Below are 27,137 nucleotides of genomic sequence, written 5' to 3'. Positions count from 1 at the left end.
TTTTATTTACATTACTGTGAATAAGAAAAGTGCATCCTCAACTGATATGCATAAATAGAACCCTTTTTACTATGCAAGTAATAATTGCAATTGTAACTCTCTTAAGAGCTGTTATAATGCATGAACAAGCCCTGAGAGCATTCATCATGGTTATTTCAAATTCTGACCTTCGCTCCGGAGTTTATAGTCTGGGTCCTGCAGAAAGAACCAGTGTGTGCAGGGCTCTTCACAGCACCGGACTTCAGGTGGAGGGAGGGAGAGGACAGAGAGAGTGGGAACAACTGATTAACACAGGCATTCATCTGAATACTTTCTCTGAGTCTTGGAAAGTCTTTGCAAGCAAAATATTACTTGATCACTGCTGATTATATATTGTCAGGCGTTTAAGCGGCGTAAGTATGTTGATGCCGAGCTCTCTGAACCAGAAGGAGAAGAAAACTTCCTAATGAACCTCCTGGAGAGCCAAGCCCCAAGCATTGGGTCTGGCACTGTTTTTTCATCTAATGCCAGACAGCTCTAAATAGGTCTTAAAGCAGCTCCAACAGTTTATGCTATTTAATAAATCTAATCTGTAAAACAGGTCACGTAAAAAACCTAAAAACTTTTCTTCTAATTACAGTAAGATTTTATTGAATGCACATTATACATATAGATCATAATACTTATTAAAAAAGACTATTAAGATTTTACAGTTCAAGATTTTACAGGCAATGGGAACAGTGGAAGCCTAATGCTTTCTGAGAATCATATCTGCATTAGCAAGATAAAGGACAATTTAGGAAGATTACAAAAGCAATGATTTAGAGTACAACATAAAAATCTGCTGAGAACTAATTCGCAATGCCAGCTGCTGCTAAGCTGCTTAATCTTTATCTAGTTCAATTAAAATCTGAATGTTTGGGATTTCATTAACAACTGGGGACTTGGAAATTACATGCACTTTTACACTGTATTCAACTGCTTATGCACATTATTGGAAGTTGCCCAAAATGTCTTCAGGTAGACTTGAGATATAATTAAAACTTAAGTACTTAAAGGATAATGCAGAGGTAAAAGAGGATTATTTTAATTTTTCTGTCAGATCCAATTGACAAAAAAAAAAAATCTTGCACAAGTCAAAATGAGTTGCAAACCAGTAAGAATTTTAATGCAAGTGATATTTAGGGATGATTGTGCAATCAAATGTGCAGATCAAACAGCTTCATTGGAGGGCGGAGTGAATTGGATATTGTAATTGTGCCCTGTACTAGTTGTAATTTTTTTTGTGGAAAAACCACTTCACATCTATCGTTCACTTCTGTACCGATGTAACCGCGCTGCTATCAATTAATTATGCATTTCAAAGAATCTGCAAGTAGGCCTTTCTAAAATTAAACTAAGCAAAGTGATGAACAAGCTTTTAATCACTTAATACTGTGTATAAAAAATAGTTTCTTTCCATTAATTCCTCAAGAATAATTCTTCTAAAAGTTTTTCAGAAGTAGAAAAGGACTTTTTTTTTCTTTTCCCTTCTTCATTTTTTTTTTCTATTTTCCATTAAAGATTTGACCATCGTTCGCATACCTGCTGATTTAAAGAAGCAGAATAAAATGTGTCGGCGGTTAGCAGAACAGCCTTATACTTTGAGGCAGTCATTGTAAAGGCTGAAGATTTGGTTATTCGATGGCGTACAAGAATACGGACTCTTCCTTTTCTGTATAACGGAAGGGATGTCACGCTGGCTGTGTTTCCCGAGGGAGCAGGGGTGCTGGCAGGAGTGCTGCGGGACAGGGTTTCACGGGGTCAGGGACAGCACTGTGGGATCTGCTAGTTAAGCTCTGGGTCAAATTCTTAGCTGGTTTAAACTTTCAAAGTTTCAAACTGGAATGGATTTCTTTCTCTTTAATTATTCAGTTCTAATGATCTTAGGTGCCACTATAGGATGTGGAGATAAGAATATTTTCAGACTGAATGAGGGTGTTTAAGGTGGTGATGTTTCTCTTGGAAATATTGAAAAGGTGTAGTACTGCTGGATAATTGGTACAAGACTTAGAGACAGCCTGGACGTGTTTAAATGGTGTGTTTTGATCAAGTTAACTTTTAAAATGATATAATGATAAAAAGAAATCGTTCAGTAGTGAAATTTCTTAACACGTTTGGAGAGGTTGTGTTAACTTTTGTCATAGGAAATTAAGATGCTATTCTTAGCAAAAGGAAACAGTGAGGCTTTGTCTGCCTGGCTACTTGATCTTCTTTTTTTTCTTTCTTTTTTTAAAAGAAGTTGTGTTTGCAAAGCAAGACCAGTGTGTAGGAATACTGCCATATATAACTTCCAAAACCGAAATGCCTCCCCCCCGCTTCCCACCTCTGTTATGCTTTTTAATGGAACCAAGCCTGACTGGGTTGCTCAAGACAAGTGGAGAATGCAAGAAAAAAAAGTGAATTTTGATTTTGGCATACTTGGGCCGAGAGGATAGCTAGTGCGTTCTATCCTATTTCATATTTGTGCCTAGAAACTTTTTCATATGCTGGGTAAAAAGGATGCAGATATCCTCTGAAGGTAAGTTGTTTTTTTTTTCTTTAAGCAAGTAAGTATCATGAAGATATGTATTTGAAATAATGAGGGGAAACTCATTTACAGAAATATGTATATGGTGGTTTTCTTTGCATGTTTGGATTTTGGCTTTTGAATAGTGATGCTTTCTATATTATTTAATAAGGTAAACTGTAGTTGCAGAATTAAAAATAGGCCTTTTGCATTCTCATTTAAGAACTGAAGTAAAGGCGTCTAGATCACAAGAGTTAAGTACTCTTGAAAAATCAATTATGTCTGTATAGGGCTTTGCACTTACACTGCAGAGGGATGCTCACAAATGATTTCCCCATACAGAATTGTTAGGGCTGGAGCTACGGAAGGCGGGAGAAAATGGAGTACTCAACAGCGATGCCTGCAGGTGCTGTCCATGCATACGGGAGATTTTAGTCGTGTCGAGGAAACTCTCGTGCCTGGCCGTACCGCCGGAGCAGTCATGGCGTGCTTCCATTGCACAGCTCTGGCGTGGCAAACTGCGGCAAGCCTGAGCTCTGGTGCTTTGTGCCATCACCCGGCCGTGCTGGCACAGGGAGGACTGAGCTAACAGCAGGATGAGTGCATTTTGAGAGGGAGGGTGGGGGAGAGAGAGGGAGAAGACAAAAACGTCTTTCACCTCTGTTCAGAGAGGCCTTGAGAGCCTTATGGCAGCCCTCTACCAAAAAGCACGGCTGACTTGCCTGTCCCTGCAAGGCAGGTGCAGGGCGGATACAGAACATTTTAAACGGTGCCTGCTGCTCAGCCCTGCTCCCACTTAGAGCCATCAGTGGGAGCGGGGCTGAGCCTTTTTTTGGTCTGGAGTGATCCTATGACTTCAACAAATTGAAATCTGGCTATAGCCTTCCTCATATGTGGATGCTGAGCCCAGTAAGGTATATAGTATCTCAGCTTCTGAGATCTTAATTTGCCCTGCTATGTGCTGGGGTAGGTGTCCTGAAAAGAGCAGAAAATCTGCTCTTTCCTCTAACTGGTGGGTACAGTGAGTATTTGGAGGTATTTCTTTAACTCTATGGTTTTAGTCTCTGATCTTAAAATGAATCAGCCGTTACGTAGGTAGCCCAGTATGACAATCTGGACGTAGGCTTTGACTCCTTGGATTCAGGTCCTTTCAGAAATGTAGGGGTTGTTATCAAAGATTAAAATAAGCTTTCTTCTTTTTTCTTACAGAGAGAAAACGGAAATAAATAAAATGAAGAATATTGATATATCACAAATGAAAACAGTGAATGTGTCGCTAGGGAGATGAGTGAGAGTTGATAGCAAAGATAACTACAGATACGATAAGTATCTGTATGTTTGGCTTCAGATATGAAAATCTGTGCCACAAATTGATCCTATAGGAGTAATAAATACACATTATCTGTAATTATTCTCAAACTTCAAAAACCTTACTTTAATAATGTCCTTTGCATCATTTTCTCTGAGATCTTTTATTTTTATGACAGTCAGGCATTTTAATTTTTATTCCAAGAAAATTGCTCCAGCTGTTACGGATTTTGTTCTAGCTTCCATTTCTGTCATTCTCCTGAAAGCTGATAAACTGTCCCGCTTCTGTTCTCTGGAGGCTGAGTGTTTCCTTTGGAGAGTTCTGGTAGCAGGTTGGAGGATTTTTGTGTCTGAGCTATGCCTAGATGATTTGATTTTTTTTTTTTTTAAGAAGATCATAGGCAGTGAATTTGCAACTTCTTTTACAAATACAGTTTTGGATGTAATTCCACCTCACAGTATGATCCTACAGCGGGAGCCCATTTTCATTTGGGTATATTCCCTTTGGTGGAGCAGGAGTTGCAGAGAGCTAACGTAGTGTGGGATGGTTCTCCTCGTGGAGATGCGGCGACAGCAACTGGACTTCTCAAAGAAGTCAGAACCTTTCCAGAGTTAACCAAAGAGGCCATCAGACCTGGTGGTCAATAAGGGTGTTCCTGAGGAACGCGTTAGCATTATATTAGGCTTGATTCTGATCTCACCTGTATAAATACAAAAGAGAAGTAATGTTCCTGAACGAGAGCGGAATTCCATGTCTGAATAAGATGGGGCTTCTTCAAGCAGAAGAGGAAATACGAAAAAAAAAATAAAAAAATACCGGGCTTGAGTGAGTAGAATAAGTACTTTTGTGTGAATGTGGGAAGAGTTGTCTGGGGATAAATCTCATGCAAGTGTTTGTGTTTTAAATTTGCTAATATAAGCAATATTTTTTTTTTAACTTAGAACTTTAACTTAGTTTTTTAACTTTTTTTAATCTTAGAAATATGTTTTATTTAAAAATTTGATGTCTTTTGATGTGTTGTAAAGTGTTCTTTTATCAATGGACACAGTAGAGTGGCATATGTGTTACCAGCACTCCCATGGTTGCACATTGAGCTAGGATCAGCGCGGATATTTCAAGTGTTATTGGGTTTCTTCTGCTGTTGTAAGTGTGATCACATTTCATGATGTCCTGAGGTCTTAAAAAATCAAGAACCAACAGTAAGCAGAACTTCAAGTGCAGCTTTTCTGAAGAACAGAAATTAAATATAGACCAGTATACTCTTAACTGGCCATGCTTATGGCCATGTGAGGGACTCTCAAGGGAACCAGAAACATGAATTTTAGTGAAAACCTCAAATATTTCACTTGTCCAGAAAAAAAGATTTAGTTTTCAGGTTAATGTATGTCTCCATACTGCTCTTTAACTTATTTAAAAAAAAAAAAAATATAAATTTTTTAGGATGAAAAGTAAAACCAAACCAATAAAAGACATTCTCTGTCCTCTTTTTGTCTTTTATAAAATGAAACTTGAGTGATTCTGCACAACTTCTGAGCAATTTCAGTCCTTGAATGGAATATTTTTTTTCCTCATACAGTTCTAATTTCAAATTTTTCATTTGCTAATGACACATTTTTACTATATCTGAAGATTGCCATCTACTGGCATATAACAGCTTTGGGGTCTGTTATTGTTCATAAATTTGAAAATTCAATAAAGTTGTTGTTTTTTCACTTGATTTTGTGATTGCATTTTGCTTCATAGGACAGGAGCAATAGTAGGGGAAACATTAACAGCATTTACTTTATCATACCAAGCACTGTGCAATGTCTGCTTAATTAAAAGCCCATTATAACAAGATACTGATGCTTCCCATGTGAATGATCTTTCTATTCCCCCAAATTAAGCCATGTTTCATATTTCTATTCTATAAGAACAGAAGAACACATTATTAAAAGGTTAAAAGGTACAGTTTCTCTAAGCATTGGAAGTGATTCTGACCTTCTAGCATGTCGTGATTAGGTGGCTCAATAAACGAGAGGGGTAGAATTTAATAGCATGAATTCCAAAATTATGTATGGGAGGCACCTCTCCCTCAAGCAAATTTTTAGTTAACCCTAAAATTCCTTAGGTTTCTAGGTCCTGATTCCTCCCAGCATCCTCTCTAGCCAGCAGGGCGTAAGGATCTGCTGAGAAGGGGCTAACGTAACCCCCACCGAGCTTTGAGCAGGGAGGAGGAGCAGCAGACCTCTGCTCTGCGGTTGAAGGTTGGTACGCACCTGGAACTGCCGTCATCTCGGGGATTTGGGGCAGCTGTGGGATTAGAAGGTAGCTGCTCCTGCATTGATTGCATGTGTGGTGACCTGTTTTTAAGGAGGCCGGTGGGTGCTGGGGACTGGTGCTTGCTGTAGTCAGCTGAGGAGCCAGTCTGCATGCTTGGCGCAGGGGCCGTGACTCCCAAGCAGGTGAGGACACCCGTAAGACAGTCAGAATTCTGTTTTTTGCCCAGTTCCTTGATATTTCTTAAAGGCAAAGTGCTGAGGATGCTGCCTCTTCTGTATCTTATTTTTAGATGTCCATTTTCTGTGAGGAAGCACTCAGGTGCCTAGCATGTGGCTTTGCTTTCCCTCCCAAGGATGTGGCACCTAAAACTCAGCTTTAACTGGTCCTGACCTGCCGCGTGTGACTTATGTGGAATATTTCAGCTGTGCAAACTAAGGTTTTTGAAGTAATTTGCAAAGGCCTGTGCTGTTCTTTTGGTGAAGATAGCGTACCTTCAGCTGTGTGGGCAATGCAATGATTGGTGTATTCTCGCTTGAAGCAGTGCTTGCCACAGAAGCGCCGATGCTGAGCAGATGATACTGTAAATGTGAGCATACTGCTGCTTCTTCCACCCTTACGAAGCATGCCAAAAATTGCTTTGCTCTGGGAAAGCGGTCTGTATCTCGGGGTGAAGCATAGGTAGCATGTGTTGAAGGAGCTATTGCTGTACTGTAACTATTCAAGCTTTCTTGAATTGGGAAGTAAATAGTCATGTAAAACCTGTGTAACGTGCGAGACGTTAACTAAAGCTGCCCTAGGGCTGCCTTCACACACGCATGCTGTTGTTGTTGATTTCCTGTCTGCTGTTCTGATTTTATTTGGGGATTTTCTGTGTTTGTATATTAGCAGGCATCTTGTCTGAGTTTTCACCCCTCTTAGTATCCAGTTTCTCTTTTACGTGAGAGGTCTTGTCTGCAGAGAAGAGTGAAAATAATGGTAAAACAACACATTGTGCATTTACATAAAAATGTGTGTCCTAAGGTGGTTCTGTAGGAACTTCATAAAGGGTATTTATTTATTCTAGATATTCAGCTGTTGGCAGTGCATTTTGATTTCTGCTAGATAAAGAGTTGTCAGTTACACACTGTGTATGTATTTACTGGTAATTATAAATAGCTGTCTTGGCTTTTTAAGGCAGGCAGGCTTTCCACCATTTGCTCACATAAGCCTGTTTCATACTTCTTTGGTGTGTCAGTATTTTGAACATAGAACAGTGGGGAAATTTACTGAGAGGCTATACAGCATGAACCTACAGCCTGAAGCAAAGGTGACTTAATTAGATACAACGAATGAGAACATAAAATTATCCCATCTCGAGTAGATTGAGGGCATTTCTGATGCACACCAGCTTGTGCGAACACCTGATTCATGTAATGGTGCTCCTGACTGAAGTCTTTTGTGCACGAGGGACGTGGCAGTGTGAGCCAAGCCATCAAACCAGCTCCTTGTTGTTCCTTCTCCCTACTAAAGAGAACATTTACTTCAGATTATTATATCTTTTTTACCCCTCATTAGAGAAATATTGACTTTCTCAATTCTTCAAGGAGAAGCACCCTTTGAGAGGTAAGTGCCGATTCCCACCTTCTATAAGCATCTCTACAAAGTAAATACGTGTTTACAGTGGAAAATGGAGTAGCCCATTAATGTGGTGATTAATTGACATGAAAATGCCCTTCTGTGATTGACGAGACAAATGCCTGTTGTTCTCAAAAGCTCTGAGGAAATGCAGTCTATATCATACTCATTATTACAGATTTTTCAGTGTTTTTTTTATTATAAGCAGTCAATTTACTTCCAATTATAATATGAACTGTAGGAAATCTTGCTGTGGCGGTTAATCACAGATCAACAGGCATAAATCACATAAGACAAGTCTTGGCTATTAAGAGATGGACCATTCATTAACAAAGGCAGTTGCATCACTGGTCTTCTCCGTTGCACACGTAAGTCTCGTTTCCCTTAAGATGTTCACAGTGCTCGCCTTGGCCTGTAATACATTTCAGTATCATTAGGTGTACTGTGGAGTGAAAATTTCCTTGCCGATGTGAATTAGAGAAGTAGTTTGAAGTTTCTCAGCTGCTGACTTGCCCAAAAATTCCTGTCCGAATGCGTATCACAAATTACTCAGGCATACAGCTGGTCTGCGCATAAGTATATTGCAAGGTGGTGAGATGAGAATCTTCAATTGAGAGATTCTACCTTTTTTTGTAGTGATAGTGTCTTACCCTTGGAGTGGCCTGAGCTCAGCCTTAGCAAAAACTTCGTGCAGATCATTTCAAACTTGTGAATCACTGTTGCTCTTGTGATTATTTTCTAACAGTTGGAGTGATTTTGGAGGAAATCAGTCCAGTTGTACTCGTGTCTGCTGCGTGGTTCTCCTAAATTGTCAGTGGTGACAAAACACATTTTTTATTTTAAGTGAGACTGAATAAATCTTTGGCTGGTATATGGTAGGGGGAAGGGCAGAAAGAGGAAAGATAAGCTCATCAGCTTCTCAGCTGTAGATTTTTTTTTTTGCAAGAGTTCCCTTTTTCATTGAAAAATGCTGCATCTTTTGAGAAAATAAATCACTGTGCTTGCTAAAGGTAGAGCGGGCTGCCTTTGGCGATGATGATTTAGCAGGGTAGTCATGCCATTGATGGATTCCAATATTTGATAGTAAACAAACTTGTTAACAAATGAAATTAAACATGAGACTATAACTTAAGTATTTTCTCTGGTTTGTTCACCAATGTAAAAAGGGATTGATCAAATGCCTGTTGCAATCCATAGGAATCTCTGATTCCGACGGACTTTGGAACAGGATTGAAACTGTTTACAGCCTTTTGGTTGAGTTTATTTACAATAAAGTGTGCTTACAGCTAATTGTATGGTTTTCAAGCCCTTCAGATAGCTGACTGATGATTATGCCTATAAACATAACCTTAAATAACAAACAAAAAACACGGGGAAGGGAGAGCTGCTTGGTCTCAAATGCCCTGCCTCTCCTGCTAATACTTGCAAGAGCAGAAGCATTGCTCTCAAAAATATAAATCTTCTTGCTGTTCTTTGTCTGCCTCAATAGCTCCTTATCTGTGAACCCATGAAAAATGAGTCTGTGTCATGGATCATCTACCATTTGCGTTTTGATTTGCATTCCGGAATATGCCTTAGATCCGATGTAATGGGTTCCTCCTTTATTGTGGCATCTCTCCCTGGCTACACGCTATTACCTCCTTGCAGGCTCTTACTCTGTGGGGATCTTACACTTGCCCTGAGCACCCCTTTTTCTTGGGCCTGTAAATTACACGTATGACCTCAGGAGGTTCTTTGTGCAGTTCTTCCATATGTGGCAGAGATGATAAAGCTTCCTTATCTCATTGTGGTATTTTGTGGATAAATTAATATGTGGCTCTGTGGGGCAACCATCAAATAACCTGCTTGCTGGTGCTGCTGCTGTTAAACAAGCCTGGAAGTGCCCATGTGTGGGTTTGACTCTGTCCTGTGTTTCTCTGAAAGTATTCAGAAAGCAGTTCTTACACATCTTCACCTGAACATCTATGGTTTAAAAAAAAAGGAATAAAAATTTGAATGACTCCCTTTAAAATTAGGAACGATGTTGAGTCTTTGTAGTGGGTTATCCAGCCTTGCTCCTTTTACTAGTAAAATAGAAAAATTGATTAATTACAGTCTTTATTTTACCAGTTGATGAACATCACATCCTTAAATCCGTAAAATACTACTTGTACTGTAGCATGTACCTACAAAACGGCCTCCCAGGATGTGATTGGATAAATCTATATTTAGGAAATATATTGTTTGTTATATGAAAATGTGACCTCATTGGCTGTGGTCCCTTTCTATCTCTGTTGCTATCTGAAGTGTATAATAATGAGGAGAACATCATCTCAATCTATCAGTGCAATCAGACAAAGAGATTCTGTTGCAAACTCAGGGAAGATTGTGTCCCAGATGGGAACAGCAAATTTAATTACCGACAATGGAATGAGTACAAAATGTTTCTGCACGCACAGTTCTGGACAATGCCCTGCTTCAAAACTCACGCAACTTGATTTTTGCACCATTACACTGGGAAGAGTTAGTGGATGGTAACCCCTTAAACCGAGGATGCGTGTGCATTACTGAAAAGCTGGTGAAATGCTGTTGAATTCATGGAGTGAATTCAGCGAAATAGCTAAACATCTAAAGAGCTAATTTCAAGCACTGATATTTATGTAGAGAAAGTACAGAGGACAGGAAAACTGTTCATCTCGGAGAGGCCCTGTGCTTCCAGGAAAGGAATTTCTTTCTTTCTTTTTTTTTTATACAGAGTGCTTTATTTTAGGTGGCTGCCTCTACCCCGAGAACATACCTTGGTGATGGCACTGTGGTTTTTCTCTGTAGGAGAAGGGCATAGGTGTGTAAGTCAGGAGTTACCGAACAAATACTGCACGTATTAAAAAAATCTTATTATACTGCCACGTAGGAAACGAGGTTGAGACTGATACAGCACCATGTTGTAGAGCCCATGCATCCAGGCTATGTCTGCAAAAAATTGACCAGAAGTTGATTACAAGCTCTAATTCTTCCAGGACTTGCTGAACAGCTGCCTGTTGCCATCTCTCTTGCTATCCAGGAGATGGATCCCTGGGTGCTGGAGGTAACGACCTTCTGGATGCTTTCTAATAAAACAATGAAGAGCTGACTTTATCATCCTTAAAGCAAATTACTTTTGAAAAATGCTTTACAAATACCAAGGGGGTTCTTTAGATAGGGATGTTTTCTATTAAAAAGTCTTTAATATTTTTCTGCCCTTAAGTGGAAAAGTTTCCTCAATCCAGTGAGGTATATAGCAATAGCTCATGCAGAGAAGGCAGGGGTTATTTTCTGTCTAGAAGAGCAGTGTCATCATATTGGTTTGTTTTAAGTTGTCTTGAAGAAGGCTTAGTAAATTAAGATGGTTTTTTTTTTTTTGGCTTCATGAACTAATTACATCACCTTCATTTCTCTACCTAAAATGATCTTGGGTAAAGACGATGTAAGTCTAGTAGTGTCTTAAATGTTTGTCTTGGCCTCTGTGTGATGGCGAGGCAACAGCAATAACACTACGAGGCTGGGGCAGCGGTTTTACGGAGGGAAATCAAGGTATTTCCGCATGAGTCTGAAGAGCCGGTGTCCAGATGTGTGCCAAGCTGCTGTCTTGTGGCTCAGCCCCGTGCTGGTCTGGCTCTGGTATTGCTGGCGCTGGTTACGCAAACAGCTCGGTTCCCCGGTACCTCTAGTTATCTGTTTATGTTAGTATTGGATAACAACGAAAACACTAGGCTTGGCCCCAGTGCACTGCTGCGGGCTTCCTGCTGACTTGTTTACGCCTTCTCATCCCACAGGTTTGTCTGTTGTCATAGTTCCCATTTTCTTTCCGTTTTTGAAAGCAGGACAGGAGGTCTCTATGGAGACAGGCATCAGTTCCACTCCGTGCGCTAAACTGTAGGGGTTGCTGTAAGAGCAGAGCTGCGAACACGCTCCGTCCCCTGTGGAAGCCAAAAACATTGCCATGCTGACATCTCCAATCCCTCGTGTCTCTGGGAATTAACATTTCAAGGTCGCAACAGCTTCACTATAACAACACTGTGTGCTATTACTTTCATTGGATCAGTAACATGATAACAGGAACATCATCTCTGGGCAGTACAATTTCAACTTCCAGGATTTTTTTCATTAACTGCATAAAAGACACCAAACCATGAGGATATGTCTTTAGAAGTAGGACAGATGAATTTAATCTGAAATGAGAAAGTTAAACTTAGGTTCCACTAAGTTGCTGGGACATGGGCAAAAAACTTTTTAGAGATGGCTTTGCCCCAGAGAAGGAAGTTTACGCTTTCCCTTACCCGGTGTGTGTACGTAGTTACTCAAACTCATACCCAAAGGAGCTGGGTTGCTGAGCAGCGTTGTGTACAATACGTGACTTATGGCTCCAAAACCCTCTGAGCAACAAATCACTGGAGACAGGGAGGTATCTGTCTCACCTACTGTCCTTGTTGGGGGTTGAACGTTGTTGTTGTTGTCAGCCATGTGATGGATACGATGGGAAATGCAGTCAGGTTTGGCTCAAACAACTTTTATTCATGTAATGATGAGGTTGGTGTTATGGGTGTAATTTTCAGAAGTACCCAAGCAACTTAGGAACCAAAATCCATCAACAGTGTAATCACTGAAGTTCAGGTTCCTACATGACTGACTGCTTAAAGTGTTACTCTATCACAGTTTTGGTTTGTGCCTAGCTTCATCTGAAATTGAACCAGGGATCTAGAAAGGGGTGTGTGTGTGTGTGTATATGTATTTCTGCCCAACTGCCTTTCAGGTGTGTTTATCTGTAATCAGATAGCTGTACAGGAGATAGCTATACAGGAGAAGCCTTTGCTCACAAGGCAGATAAAAAGGGAAAATCATAACTGAGGCTGCTGTGAGAACAGAAGGGTTGAATTGTGTAGGATGAGTAGAATCTGAAAACTCCACCAGACGAGGAATAAAAGAGTTACCTGATGTTGTGTTTCGTTTTTTCTCCTGGAGGGCACGGTACTGATCTTGTACGAGGTTTACTTCAGAGTCCTGAATGGACTGGTGGTCCAGTCTGAGGGGCTGCTGAAAAAAGGATCCTCTCTTGTTCGTTTGCAGCACGTGCTATGGAACAGCAGGTGAACTTTATAGCAAGTTTCCTGGATAGTGCACACGTAATTAGCTAGGTGTACTTTTAATAGCACGTTGGCTAAGTGGAACCCTAAGGAGTGTTTAAAAAAGCAGTGATTGAAAGGTGACTTATTATTTTGCTCAGTATTATGACTCCAATGAAAAATAAAAAAAATTCTAGGATCTGGTGTCACGTAAAGCACCCAAAACTTGTAAATGCAGATTATCAGTTTGCTTGAAAGATAGCATCTGAACATTGTCTTTCTGGACCGGTGGTCCTCAGCCTGTCCCTGGTACCGCAAAGCTGTGTAGCATAACACCAGATTTAGAGGCAGAACAGCGAGACTGATTGTACAGTATTGGTTATGAAATAAAGGTCAGGTTCTGCCGTCTGATAAATCTGCTTTCTGTTAACCTCCTTGTATGCTATGAAATTAAGATTAATTCAGATGAAGTCATCAAGGAATATGGTGGGCAGAGGGTTGATGTTACGATTCCAAACCTGTGCATAGTTCATGAGAGGGCGTAGTCCCTGTGGGCTGTTGGCAAGAGATAAAATACTCCTTTTAGTCCTGTAATGTCTTTTTTGTGCATTTGCTAGTTGCTTCCCACCAGCTCCTCAGGCACAGGTTGTTGGGTCTGTCTCAGCGTGGAAGTGTGTCAGGTTAATACCAGGTCCCTGGGAGCTCAGCTTCTTGGCGTATTTTCACAAGCAAATACAATTAGGAGAATTAAAACCACCTTTATATGTTGTAATCTAAGTTAGTCTTCAAGGCTCCTGTTGTAGTCAGTACAGAGAGGGAGGAATCTCCAGAAAGATTAGTTTTGTCTCAAGATAGGTGTCCGATTTAGGTCATCCTCTGGGACTGTCTAATGGAAGGGCTCATTTGCTATGTCCACTGTGAATGGGTTTTATTGTATTTCTCGCTACTTTTAGGATATCGCTGTTCCTTTACCATTGATGAAATGTTAACTCAAAGTGTAATGATCGCTTAAGGCAGTGACTTTGGCCTGCATACGGTATTGAAGGAGTGTCATAAGATTCTACTCCTCACCCTGGGTGGAAAAAATGAACAGAAAAGTCTTCTGACTTACTGACATACTTCCATTTTCTCGTAATTTATAGATAGGAGCAAATGTAGGAGCTGTAGATAGGAGTGAATAAGAATAGGCTCCAAATCAAATAACAAAATTTTGAAAAGGTCAAATTAATATATTTTTACAGCTGTCTTTCACAGAATGAATGAGGCATTAAAATCCTGATTATAAGTTCTCGTGAGAATGGATTGTAATGAGAACAGGAACCAGCACATTATAAATCCACTCTCCTGGTAATAATTTAACTAGAACAGTAACTGGTACAAATATAATTCATTAATTCATTTTTATGACAATTTAAAGACTGAAATCTGGTTGTTACTGTGTGGCCTTCTTATGTCATATCTAGGACATTTTTTTGTAGTTACAGAGTTGAAGTATTGAGACTAAGACACATTATAAAACAGATGGATGTAAACTTCCTCGGAGTCTACCTTATCACAATTGCTGCCTTTTATAAAGTTCTTGTTTTGCTTAAGATTGGGTTGAAAGAATATTAAAAAGTAGTTCTGATTTATGTTTATTTAGGACAGATGGCTAATTTAACTAGTCTGATCTCAGTTTCTTATTGGACTACAGCCAGTGATCCTTGATAGTCTAATATCTGAATTCAACATTTCCCAAAACCATCAGATGCAAATAGCAAAATAATTAAAAGACTGCATCAAACTGTAAATATCCATTAAAAAGTGTGAAATTTTTGCTAATAACATTTGTGGAGCTTTCGTTATTTTGAAGAGTTGTAGTTGCACTGACAGTAAAGACTGACACCAAATATGGTGAGTGGTTTTATTTGTTTATTTGGGTTTTTTTGTTCCCCCTGCTGCTTTCAAAGTATCTTTAAAAAGACACTGTAACATGCCTGATGGTCACAAAACTTCTTGCCCTTGTTTTAGCAGGGGAGCGAAGGGAGGGATGATCCGATTTTAGGAGTCGGGGTTGTTCAGGATTTCGGACTGATGCTCTTGGTGTCCGCTTTTATCCTCTGCAGTTCCCGCTCGCTGTCCCTAGGCAGGTCTGTGGGGCTTCGTGTGCTCTGGCTGCCCTCTCAGGAGCTGCTGATGGATGTGGCCTGCGTGACTGTCACAGAAGACATTTATATGACAAAATGATTGTAATCTATCAATTTAAGACAGCTAGTTTTGTTAGATGAGTTTTCAAGTTACTCCAGAGTTTTTGTGTGCCGTCTTTGTCAAAAAGAAGGAGTATAGCCCGTTCTTAATAAATAACTTGTGATTGGGGAAAACCCTAGAACAATTAAAATCTGTATTTTAGTCTGTAGTGCTTAGACATCATGAGTGAAACCTTGGCTCCGCTGAAGTCGGCAACAGAACTACTTATCGATTGTACCTGGATCGTTATTTATGCTAAAATAGATGGGTAGAAGATACAAAATTATAAAATCCATGTTACTTATTCTTTTGTTGTTGTTGTTCAAAACACCAAGCACGTTTCCTTAGCCAGGGTTCGTACTCGTTCCATTCTGCCTGTCTGCGTCGGGTACGCTGCCTCGTGTATCAGCTGCTAGTTCACTGTAACTGGCTTTTCTGGCATCTTCACCATGGATGCGTAGCTTAATCTTAATAAAGATGTCCACATGAACTCCCATCTGAAGAACTGCAGCTGGAGAGTTTCTCTTTAACACCTAGCTCACACGTACCAAATGATCAGTGCTTCCAGTATCTTCATTAATAATATTAATGTTTAGAGACATTAATGATGATCCTAAGCATAACCGTAGGCTTAATAGAAGATTGTTCAAATAGTAGAAAAGACTTATATACCTGCTGCTAGCGTGTTTTTACAAGGATTCCTTTAAAAATGGATTTATTGGAGAGTAATAGCTGTAGTTTGAAATACTAAACTGTAGACACTAATAGATCTTCCTTGTAAATAACAATGCGTCTTCATGAAATGTGTCTCGTTTTTTGGAAACATAGGTTCTTCACATTGTCTCACCATATATTTAGTGTTAATCTTGTCCGTGAAAGTCTATTTAGACCACAGAATTTCATGAGTTTTATATTCAAACTGTCTTGTTGCCCTTCCCAGTCCTTAAGACAGTCTCTGTATTAGATTGCAGGTTTTCTGTTTTAAAGATCTTTTTAAATACCAGCTTGTTGAGTTCCTACCAAAAAAAAAAATTAGAAAGAAAGAAAACCGTGCAATAAGCAAAGCTGCAATCATAACATACCCTGAATGATGATATTAAAATTTGGAGTAGAAGCAATAAGTTATTTCCCATAAGCCATAGATTAATGGAGCAGCAGCAGTAAACTATGCCACAAGAAAGGTCTCTGTATTAATTAGGAGATGCTTTGTGCGGTGTCAAAATGCAGTATAGATGGGTTAAAATGAGGGGATAAATGTTGCTGCAGAAAAATAATTGAAAAAAATAATTTTACGTAGAGACCTGGCCCTGTGACTAGTTTATCCCAGCAGCGTGTGCTAGTTGGTGCAGTACTGCAAGTTAAAGGGGCTGAATAGTTAAACTAGAAAAATTGCAGCAGCTGCTATGTGCTGGGCTTGGATGGCACATCAAAGTGCTGCAGAAACCAAGCTCCGCGCGTGGTCCTGGCGGGTCCCAGGTTGATATTTTGGGGAAAGTGTGGCAGAATAAAAAGTTTATAGACCTGTATGAACATGCCTAAAACCTGTACTTTAGGCTACTGGGGAAAATACAGTGTGAAAGTATGGTGCGTAAGACTGAAATGCCCTTATTTATGCTACTGTAAAGTGGAGGGGAGAGAGGGCGTGCTGTGTGTGTGGTACCAATTTCATCAGTTCAAGGTCTGAGATTGGGCGTTCTTGCCGGTGGACTTGGCTCTTCAGCGTCAGACGTGGCAGCCAAAAACTGGCTCTCCTACTCCCCAGTTCGGTCTGCAGTTGTCCAAGACAGAGGCTGTCCTCTTGTGGTGTCTGCTATATGTATCATTAGGAGAAACTAATATAAAAGTGACCTGGTGACAGAGGACTTTTGATCAGCTCAGCACACTGGCTGCACAACTGCCAGAGTTTTCTGGTGAACAGCAGTAATTCAGTGTACAGGTGGGTCGTCTTGGCTTGAAGAAACAACAGTAGCCCTTTAATCAAGCCTGATCCACCAATATTGTATGTGCAGCTTTCCTGTTCGAGGGCGATGTGGTTTGCTATGGATTTTGCTTTTGCAGAGTACTGCCTGTCCATAAGACACTGGTATTTTTAATTTAGATCTTGCTGCCCAGAACAATTTTCATTCCACGGGCATTACCCCAAGGGTAGATCGTGATGCTTCCTAATATTTAGTTTCCTTTCTACTGTAAAGCAACATAACTTCATTGAAATTCAGCTTTCCAGCTGGAACAAGTGGGAAATGGCTTAGAATGGTTGATTTTGACTTACAGAGACTCTGGGAGTCCCTAGCTCCAAATTCTAGGAAGGTCACTTAGTTCTTGTGAACTGATGGTGGCTCAGATGCTCTGGCCAAAGAAGCTGCTGAGAGCAGAACAGAGGAGTGAGCCACCCAGTTGTAATCTCTTGTTTTTTCCTGCTAGTTTCATGGCTGTAAACTTAACTGTAGACTATTTTTGGTGCCTCAGAAGAGTGATGCAAGGTTTATTTCTGTCAGATGCAGAAAAGAGATAGGAAATGCTTGAGTTTTCACTCTAACTTCAAAAGATCTTACAAGGCAGTGGGAATTTTTGCCATGGCAGATCTCCCGTAGTTTTCAACGGGATACAAGAACAATCTGTATTTTAATAAACATGATGACTGAGACTTGTTGCTGAATGAAACTAATAAGATGAAATATGTTGACAAGTCATGGCTTTGTATTGTTCAGCCTGAGTATATAAATTGAAAAGTCAGCAGTACTGGACAAGTACGACTTTTGAAAATGTCAATATATTTACATGATTTGATATGTAATGTTGAAGCCAATTTGTTAATGGGCAACTTCAACGCTTGGTTTTATATACTGAATAAAAACTAATAGGTCAATTGTAACATAAAAATGCACATTTTATTTTGGCTTTCTGTTTTTAGGATTAAGCCACGTATTCAGCATAACAAGAAGAAAGCAATAACCTTCTTTTGATTTGATGATATACAGCACCTTTTATGTAAACCCATGAAAAGTGATTACTGGTATCATGAGGAAACAGCACCTTAGGGAGATTACTAGGCAAGGCAAACAGCTGGAACCCATAATCTCCTACAAGTCTGACTGTCTGTGGATCACCATGTCTACCCTAGGGTGCTATAAGTAATACTTTTTTTAATTATGCAAAACAATAAATTCTTTGAAAATTTTGAATTTAAAATTGTGAGTAACCATGAAATTTAACTATGTGTGAAGCCAGATGTTTGCCAGAAGTTCTTTGTTTAGGACTCTGCAGAACTTGGTTTTGTATGTAAATATGAGACATTTCCTATTATTTTCTTGACATTTAAGATGAATTATTCCATCAGTTTAACTGAAGTTTAATTTAACTGGAGGAATACATATATCTAATCTTTGACAGTTGTTTTTTTCAAGTTAATTTAAAAGAAATTTAGCTGCATCTTTAACTGAAATAAGTCTAGCTTTGTGGGTATTTGCATTGATTTAATTAGATAAGCTTAAAAAAAAGAAAAGGACAACTTCTTTTTGAAAGTTGAAGATAGAGCGACTGTATTTCTCTCCTCTTGAGTACAAACCTCTTGAGAAATGTTGCTGTCTGTCCGTCGACCTGGTAGTTGTGCCCTCGTCATTACTGCTGTGCGTTAGTGTTTGAAAGGCTGTAGTTTGTGTGGCTTTCCTAAGGGGTTTAGCCCATGCAAATTCACTGAAATCACAAAGCATGAGCTATGCTTTAAAAAGGAAGTTAGATCATTCTTAAAATATTACCTTAACCATCCTCTTCATGTTTTAGTTTCTTAGTACCAAAGTAAAATATCCAGGCCACTTCTAGCACATCCAGGAATCTGAAATAATACATGCTTTAAAAATTCTATGAAGCCTGTGCAGACCTCGGTGCCCTAAGCCGTATCCTCCGCTTGTTCCTAGCGATGCAGTACGGTGTTGCTTATGTTGAGGGAGCATTTCTCTTGGTCCTAATCACAGAATATTGAGCTCTTAGTGTTGGTGACACAGTACAATGAAACAAAAATTACTATTTTCAGCCAGGCATCCTGCTCCCTGTTGACTTGAAAGCCCTGATGTCACACTGCATGCTGCTGACTCCAGAAGTGTTTCGGAGAGGGGTTGTCATATATTCAGACACCTGCTAGAGATGTCTGCATGGTATGTTTGTGTCTGTCGGCTCTTTCAGTGTGCTGATTTTTCTGGCAGTTTGTATCACTCTTTCTCCCAGAATTCTTGTGCCTTTTGCCTGGTCGGGATCTCTGGGGGAACTGTCTGAGAGGCTCCTGGGGAAAAAGGTGTTTGAGCTTCTATTGTTAAAATCCTACTTTCTGAGAGTCTGCTAGGAGGGTGTTCCATTATCTCTGCAGCTAGAGGTGCTACCAAAATCTTCAAAGCCAGCTGCTGGACTTAACAATATAATTTTCACCTGAAACTTTTTGTTCTAGCAGGTGATAATGATTAGGAGTTGGATATTAAAAATCTGCTTTTTTCCCCAGGATGAGGTTTTAGCCAGACATCAACACAGGCAGAATGACTATGTAGGTAAATGCTGCTTTCTCTCATCTTAAATGCCCTGTTGCAAGCAGCTGCATCATTCTTGAAATGTCATCATAAAGCTTGTCAGACAATTTCTGCCCCTCAAAGGAAGATTCTAGGTGATCTAAGTGTATAATTTGCATGTTAATTTAAATGTGCGAACTGGTTTGGGGTCAAACCCACTGGTTTGATGAAAGCATTGAGGAAAGGTTATCAAACATTCAAGATGAGTGATGAACAGGCATTGTGTAAGGTAAACATCCACAACTTCTTGTCACTTGTGGGAGTTTGTTAGGAAGCCTCAGTTCCAGGAGGATCGTTAAGTCTCCGAGCATTTACATTATCTGCAGTAGAACTGTCATGTCCTTAAAGATGTGTCTAAGCACGTGCTTCAAGAATAGCTCTTAGAGCTATGTTGGAGGACAGGGCAGATCAGCATTTCCAAGTAGCCATCTCAGTCTATGATCAAGAAGGTTATGATATTCCATGTATAAATGTAATTGATTAACATGCAGTTTTGCTGTGTGTGACTCAGTCTTTTTCTGGCTGGTGGAATTATCAGTTACTTCAGAAAACTTTGAGCTTTCTTCATCTTTAAAGTTTCTCTGGTTATGTATCCCTGAATAGAGACAACAGTTGAAATTCTTCATCACATGTCTTTCTGTAAGTATTTATTTTATAATATTAATTGTGCCTTACAATACTGAGAAGTAAAATTCTCATGAAACTGGACTTGCAGGTCAGGGTAAAGGGTATTGTCATTGTGTACTGGGATGCTTTTTTCTTGAACAGTTTATATCCATCCTGTATTGGTGGGGGATGGCTTATTTGGCCCAATTGTTCTTGCCTACCTCTAACTTCTCTAGTTTTATCATGGCTAGGACATTAAAAATCATAATGGGCAGAAACTTCACATGCCAGCTGCTAGACTACTTGTAAATTCTACTCTGGGACCAATATTTTTCGCTCATCTTGCATTTTATTAATGATTTTTTAAAAATCCTTCGTTATCCTTGTTTTCAAATGTTTCTCACTTTTTTTTCCAAATTAACATGCTGTGTGATGTTCTGGTCTGAGTCATTACGGGATGTTAGAAGAATCCTGAGGTAGAGAAGGACAGACATTTAATCTCAAAGGGAGGGATGGGTGGTAGTGATGGTTTAATGACAGTACAGCATGCAGAATTTTAATAAGTTTCCTCATGTTTAGTATGTTGAAATTATCTTAAGTAACAGTTCATATAATGTTGTGTTGAAATAGTGCCTTAGAGCCTCATTGTCAAGTACAGAATAAACCCCCAGAAAGATTTATAGTCTCTGGACTAAAGAAGCACTAATCCAGCTGTGAGATGTCACGTGGATACCAGCAGATGGAAGACATAAGAAAAGGAGCTAAAGCTGTAATGGGTGAAGTTTTGTGTTGTTAGGTTTTCATTTTCAAATATTGATAATTGATACAGTCATTTTTTGGTAGGATTCAGTCCTCCTTTTTGGTGTTATCTGAGAAGCTACAGATTCATCAACCACAGTTTCTTTGATGTTTTGATACTTAGAGTCATAAGAGAACACTTAAAAGAATGGAATTGTCGTGAGTTCCAGCTTTCTCAATGTTTCAGTTTCTTTCATGATGTGTCTTGCTTGGAAGGTCTGGAAAAATAAAGTAGAGGTGAGGAAAAAGTATCCTGGAGGAGCACCGAGCAACTGCAATCCTAATGAAACCTGAGGTCATAGAATAATTGAAGTTGGATGGGACCTCAGGAGGTCATCTCGTAGCACCCCTGCTCGATAATACAGACGGTGGGTAAACTAAAACTGTTTCACAGGTTTGGCGTAGTTGAGTTAGAGATTCCTAATTGGATAGAACAAGCAGGGCCTGCTCTTCCATGCATACTATTTCTGTGTTGCTTCTAGGTTGTCTGCAAGGTTCAGATCCATTGTTAATGCACACAGTAAGAATATGGATTGCAGGGATAGATTGTACGCATGTTTTATGTGCACCATTTCTAAAAATGAATAGGATAACGATGATGAACGTTTGCTGTTGTGAAAAGCTCCTGAAGTTTTGTATGAGTGTGGGAAACTGGACGTCTTCTATTTCTCTGAGAGTAAAACCTGGGTGAGAGAATCGGGGTCAGATTATACCTCAGCTGGGGCAATAATACGAATTCACTGGTGGCTAAGTTGCAATAGGACACCAGACTTCCATCATATAATGTTGGCCTTTAGTTGTGCTTTATAAAGACATCCTTACTGCTAACAGCATACTGATGTTCCTGTCTCTGTAAGTTTATCTAAATTCCTCCACTGTTCTCGAGGACCCCTCAGTCGGTGCTGAGGTGTCCGAGGGCTTTGGGTGGACTCAGAGGTGGTGTGCACCCGCTCGGGCACAGCAACACAAGCGTGCAGCCTGTGCGGGGCGAGCGCTGCAGCCAAGGTGGGACGGCTCGCGTAAGCCTGCTACGCCGCGCTATTCCTGCTTGAATCGGCCGTCCTGATACAAGTTGTGACATTGCTTTCCCTTCAGTAGAGGCACTCGAGGAGGTTTTGGAAGAAGTACTGATCTAATTCAGTCTTACTGACTTGCTTGGTTTGTGTGATGAATGAGATTTTAATCTCTTTTTAAGAAATACTAAGGTTACAAAGCTTGAAAAAAGGATGCATAAGGTGTCTGTGTACCACACGGAAAATTTTCCGTCTGGGAGAATACTTGATATAGTGGTACTATCTTTTTCTCTTTTTTCTTTTTTCTTTTTTCCTTTTTTTTTTGTGTCCAAAACCTTATTGTAAGAAAAAAGCATCTACAGAATTTACCTGGAGAAATCGTTCCAGAGCACAGTTCCTTGTGAAATGTTAATGAAATACCGGCTGTGACCAGCTCTGTATTTCTCCATTCAGGATCACAGCAGTAACTCTCCTTAAAAACTAATGTTTGATTTTTTTTTTTTATGACAGCATTTGGGGAAGAAGAATCCTGATTAGGCTGCTGCAGGCTTGCCCTTTTGCTTTCCTCTTTGCTTTAGTGACTGAAAGACAGTGGAGATGATAGCTGTACATAAGGAGCTCCATGCCTCCATGTCCTTTGAAAATAAACAAAAAAACATGCCCTCATGCTAAATGGAGCTGCATCAGCAGCTTTCTTAGTTAAATAACCAATAGGCTGTTTTATGTTTTTTATTTAGAGCGGGGAATGAAGTAATTCTGGAACCAGGTTAGTAAACACTGCGGTCTGGCAATTAGGAAATTGATTGGGGACCTAATTCACTATAACATAGTCCATTTTTTGCCAGGACTGTAAATATCTCCTTATTGCTTAATTCTACAATATCCTTAATAAGAAACCTGGTCATTTGTAAGAAATCAGCCGTACATGTGGTAGGCTCATCTGTTTGTCTTGCTCTCTTTTTTTTTAACGTTCATTTGCAACAGAAGCAACTTGGTACGGATAGAAAAGAGCAAATGGTAATGGGCTTGAAGTTGAGAGCTCTTAGCTTTTATCACTCAAGCCCTTGAAGCGGAGGATTTGGGGATAAAGAGACTTTACTTATGGGTTAGAGATCCTTTGTTCTGTGCTTGGCTGTTTTTTTGTTTGGCTTCGTTTTCCTATAGCATTAGTAGATGGCAGGTTGCTTGCAAAGTAAAGATACTTAATTCTAGGGTCTTGAGCTCATAAAACATTTTTAAAAATGCAAAGGCAGCACTCACTGGAGGGCCTTTGGCACCCATGACACTGTGTCAGGATTATGGATTACTGCCAGTCGTGCATTTCAGTCTGAAAAATTGAGTTTTAGCTTTCTGAGAACACGCTGATTGTAAGAGCAGTCCATACCACTTAAACTACTTGTACCAGGCACCCTGGGCCTCCTGAATTCACAGTAGCTATATGCTTCACTTCAGGTTTGCAGCATAACTTTCAAGTGATTTCGTGAGAAAAGGGATAAAACTGAATTGTAATCCTTGAAAAATATATACCAAAAAGGTCATATATGTTGCTTATGTACAGTGGAGTTCCATCAGACTTGAAAGTGGGCAATTTCAAGGCCAAGCAAAGCTTATTACTGCAGCCAAACAGAATCTCAATCAATTGTAAAATGAACTTTTAAATCCTTGGCTTTTGAAAGCTATATTAAGCAACAGGGAAAAAGTATTAATTGTTATGAAAATGCAAGCACGGGCTTTATTGTTTGGGGGCAGGACTGACATTTGCAGCATCTTCTTAGACCTTTAGGAGAATCTCGGTCTTGCCAGGAAAGAAGGGCAGCTTCAGGCTCCCGGTGAAGTCGGCTTTGCCCGAGCCGAGGGAAGGGTCCCTCTTGGCCAGGGAGCGGTAAACGAAGCGATGGCTTCGTGTTGCCACTCCACTCATCCTGATGGCCCTGTGGGCAGCATTAACATAAGGATATACGCTCCAGCCTTAAAGGCTGGCACCAGTGTACTTCATTTGCAGAAGGCACAGCCCCTGTCGCTTGATGCAAATACACAGATACGTGGATTTGGAGAGGGGTTAAGCATGTAAGGTGTTTTTATAACACATTTGACACTTCTTCCCCTCATACTTAACAAAGAGGAAGAACAACACAGGATGTGGACTCCTACGATCCATCTTGGTGCTGACTAAATATAAATATCTATGACAAATTGCACAAGGACGCTTTAATGGCAGTTGTCAGAGACATTTAAAATGGATTAGATCTTTTCCATTTTCCCGCTAATAATGAATGTTTAGTGAGACTTTTAAAGCTGTTAGCTATTAATTATAGTACCTAAAAATATGATCGTGTTCAGTGAAGTAGGAATCGGCACATGACTGTATGCAAAAGTATGTTCTCTGTCTAGCTTTTGTGACATAGCTTACTACTTTACATTTTATTTATAAATACAAGAAATAATTTTTTAATGATGACAGCTGGTGATGAAGCAGCCTTGCCCTTGAAAGTCGTAAGCAGGCTGAGAATATTAACACTAAGGAGGTAAAAGGATAGATTAATAGATAAATGTCCTGATACTTAAATAATGTATGATAAAATTAGATTACCATAAATTTAGTTCTGTTGTAGACATTAATATTGTTCTGAGGCTAGAAATTCGTGTGGAAATAGAGGGTTAGTGTTTGCATTAATAAAAATGCAGACCATTGTCCTTTGCTAGTGTTGTTGCTGCTTTCTGCAGATAAGAAATCGCCTTCTCTTTAAATTCGTTTATACTACCAAGGGTTACTTTTGCAGATTGGAAATAAATAGGGTTATATTTCTACAGTGAAAATAAATGTTTCTACTGTTGAAATAAATGACTTATTCCAACAATAGAAAGCTGATTATAGTATTGATAAAGAGGCCTGTCAGTCAAATAATTCTCACTTATGTATTCAAAAATCTTAACTAATAGTGCAATGAAAAAAGCTCTAGTGGCTTTATTAAATTCTTGCTTTTCAAGGTAATTTTTTTTTTTGTAGCTGGAAAGCATCTTCTGTTTGCAGCTTGCAGCCAAGTAAAGTGTTAGAGCAGAGCGAGGAAGCTTAGAGTCTTTGTTTTGGTTTGGTTACTCTGTTTTCTTGGTGGTTTGTTTTGTGTATGGTGGGTGGTTTTTTGTGTGCATGTTTTTTTTGTTTGTTGTGGGGTTTTTTTCACCCGAGTTAGTCAAGTAGGGGGAATCTGGCTTTTGGGACCTAGTTTCAGTCTGTGTGGGTCTATTTGTTTGGAAGAAATTGTGTCTTCGGAAGACAGCTTGGCGGTACCTTCATGCTCCGTGGAGACCTGGCCCACTAACCTCTTTTAGTAATCCGTCTGCAGGCTCCGCAGACCATCCAGCTCGGGTCGCTTGGCCTCCCAGCACTGCGGGGTAGCAGGCACCGCTCTTGCCCCTGTTTTCCTGGCTGAGGGATTTATCTCCTCTGACATTAGCCACGAGAAGTTAGGCATGTAGCCAGCGCTAGTTTTATCAGCTCCCCCGACAGTCAGCAGGGAGAGGGGGAAATGCCCGGAATGTTGTTTGCCCTCTCCTGGTAGGGAGGTCTAAATGCTTTTTTTGAACATGTCTTTCTCTGTTGGTAATGGAGTCCGATTTAGATCGTGCATTCTAAACTCATGTTAAGTGAGATGAGTCTCACTTAAGACTTGCACAAAGTCACATCGGAGACGTCTGGTAGGCCAGTGTCCTACCCTTTATTTTGTTGCATATCCCAGTCTGATGTCCTAGCCAATGGATCTTCATTGTGCTGTTGGCTGAGCCAGGGGTATGACCATTGAGCAGCCCTGTCTCTAAATCTTCCCTGAGGGGCAGCATCAAAAAAGTTCAAGTTCTCCCTTGTCTTTCCTGCTTTGTTCGTGGAAATTTCTTTGTGCACCAGGTTTCTCATGAAGACCCTTCCAAGCCTTTTGACCCAGCAGCCTTGCAAGACCTGTGCAAAGTAGTTACGGCGTGGGGAGTGGGGAGATGAAATAGACTGAATTCCCTTCCAGATACAAGGCTGAGGTTCTTGGGTGTCGATGGGAATGGGACTGGAGCCTTTCCTGATGCTTCAGCAGAGCACGCTATTAACCTCATGAGAGCTACCACAGCTCCAGAGAGGGCAGTGGGTGAAATTCTAAGGCTGTCTTCTACAGATTTGAATACTTTTCCCAGCTAGCTTTGCTGTAAGGAGGTGAAAAATGAGAGCAGAAATACATAGAGGAGAGATTTGATGGGGAAGAGGAGGGGAAAGGAGCCCAAGAATTTATTCTGAGTCCACCTGTGTGTGTGTGTGTGCATGCATTTATTTCTACTTAGGCATTGACATTCCTCAAAGTACTCTCATTTGATAGCTCTGAGTGCCCTAATGATAATTACATTTACACTAAATGTGGAGCAGCATCAATACTGATATACAAATAATTTAAATCTGCCAGCCAGCTGTCTTAACTAATCAAATGGAGATTGCCCCCTGTCTCAGTCAGTAAAGACAGAGAAGAATTCATCTTCTTTAAGTGGGAGCAGCGCGGAGGGTGAATGTGGTGGCCCTTCTGCTAAAGGTGTCCTCCTAAGAAAAAGGATACGACGAGGAACAAGCAGGCTTTGTCTGTCTCCAGCGTAAAGAAAGCTGGGCTGACTTGCGCCAGCCTTGGGGTCTGGAGCGTAGCTGTGTCACTTAGAACAAATGGTTGGGTTTTAAAAATGGACGAATTTTGTAGCAGTGATTGAATTTTTCAGCTCTCAAACAGAAGTGTCTCTGATTCCATCCCTTGGTATGGTCATACTGAAAAAGCAAAATTTACTTGCTGTTAATTTTGAAAGGAAAATAGGCTTTAACCTTGAGGTGCTGAAACAGCAAATAAGATACTGTGTTCAGGTAAGGATCTGTGACCTGTAACAGGTGTGAGGGGCTGCAGAAGTGACCTGCTTTTACTTCACAGCATAGAGTAGAGGGAACCTTGCTGAGTGCTAATTAATTGTTGCTTTCATGCAAAATAATTCTTACCTTCAAATAGCCTTGAAAAGAGTTCTTCCAGACTTTTCATCTAGGAAAAGTTGATATTCAATTACAGCTCCATAAAATGGGATCTAACTCCAAGGACTGAGCTCTTTAAAAGTACGGATTTTGAACTTAAATAGTTTTTCAGC

At 40.0% G+C, this 27,137-nt stretch overlaps 1 protein-coding gene across 1 annotated transcript in view; it reads left to right on the top strand.

Moving 5' to 3' along the window:
* Window positions 1-27,137, top strand: part of CDH4 (cadherin 4) — a 468,294-nt gene that overhangs the window by 31,250 nt on the left and 409,907 nt on the right. The window lies entirely within an intron of this gene.

Source organism: Ciconia boyciana, chromosome 14, assembly GCF_034638445.1.
Source record: "Ciconia boyciana chromosome 14, ASM3463844v1, whole genome shotgun sequence".
NCBI classification, from domain to species: Eukaryota; Metazoa; Chordata; class Aves; order Ciconiiformes; family Ciconiidae; genus Ciconia; species Ciconia boyciana.
This window is presented reverse-complemented; position numbering and strand designations above follow the sequence as displayed.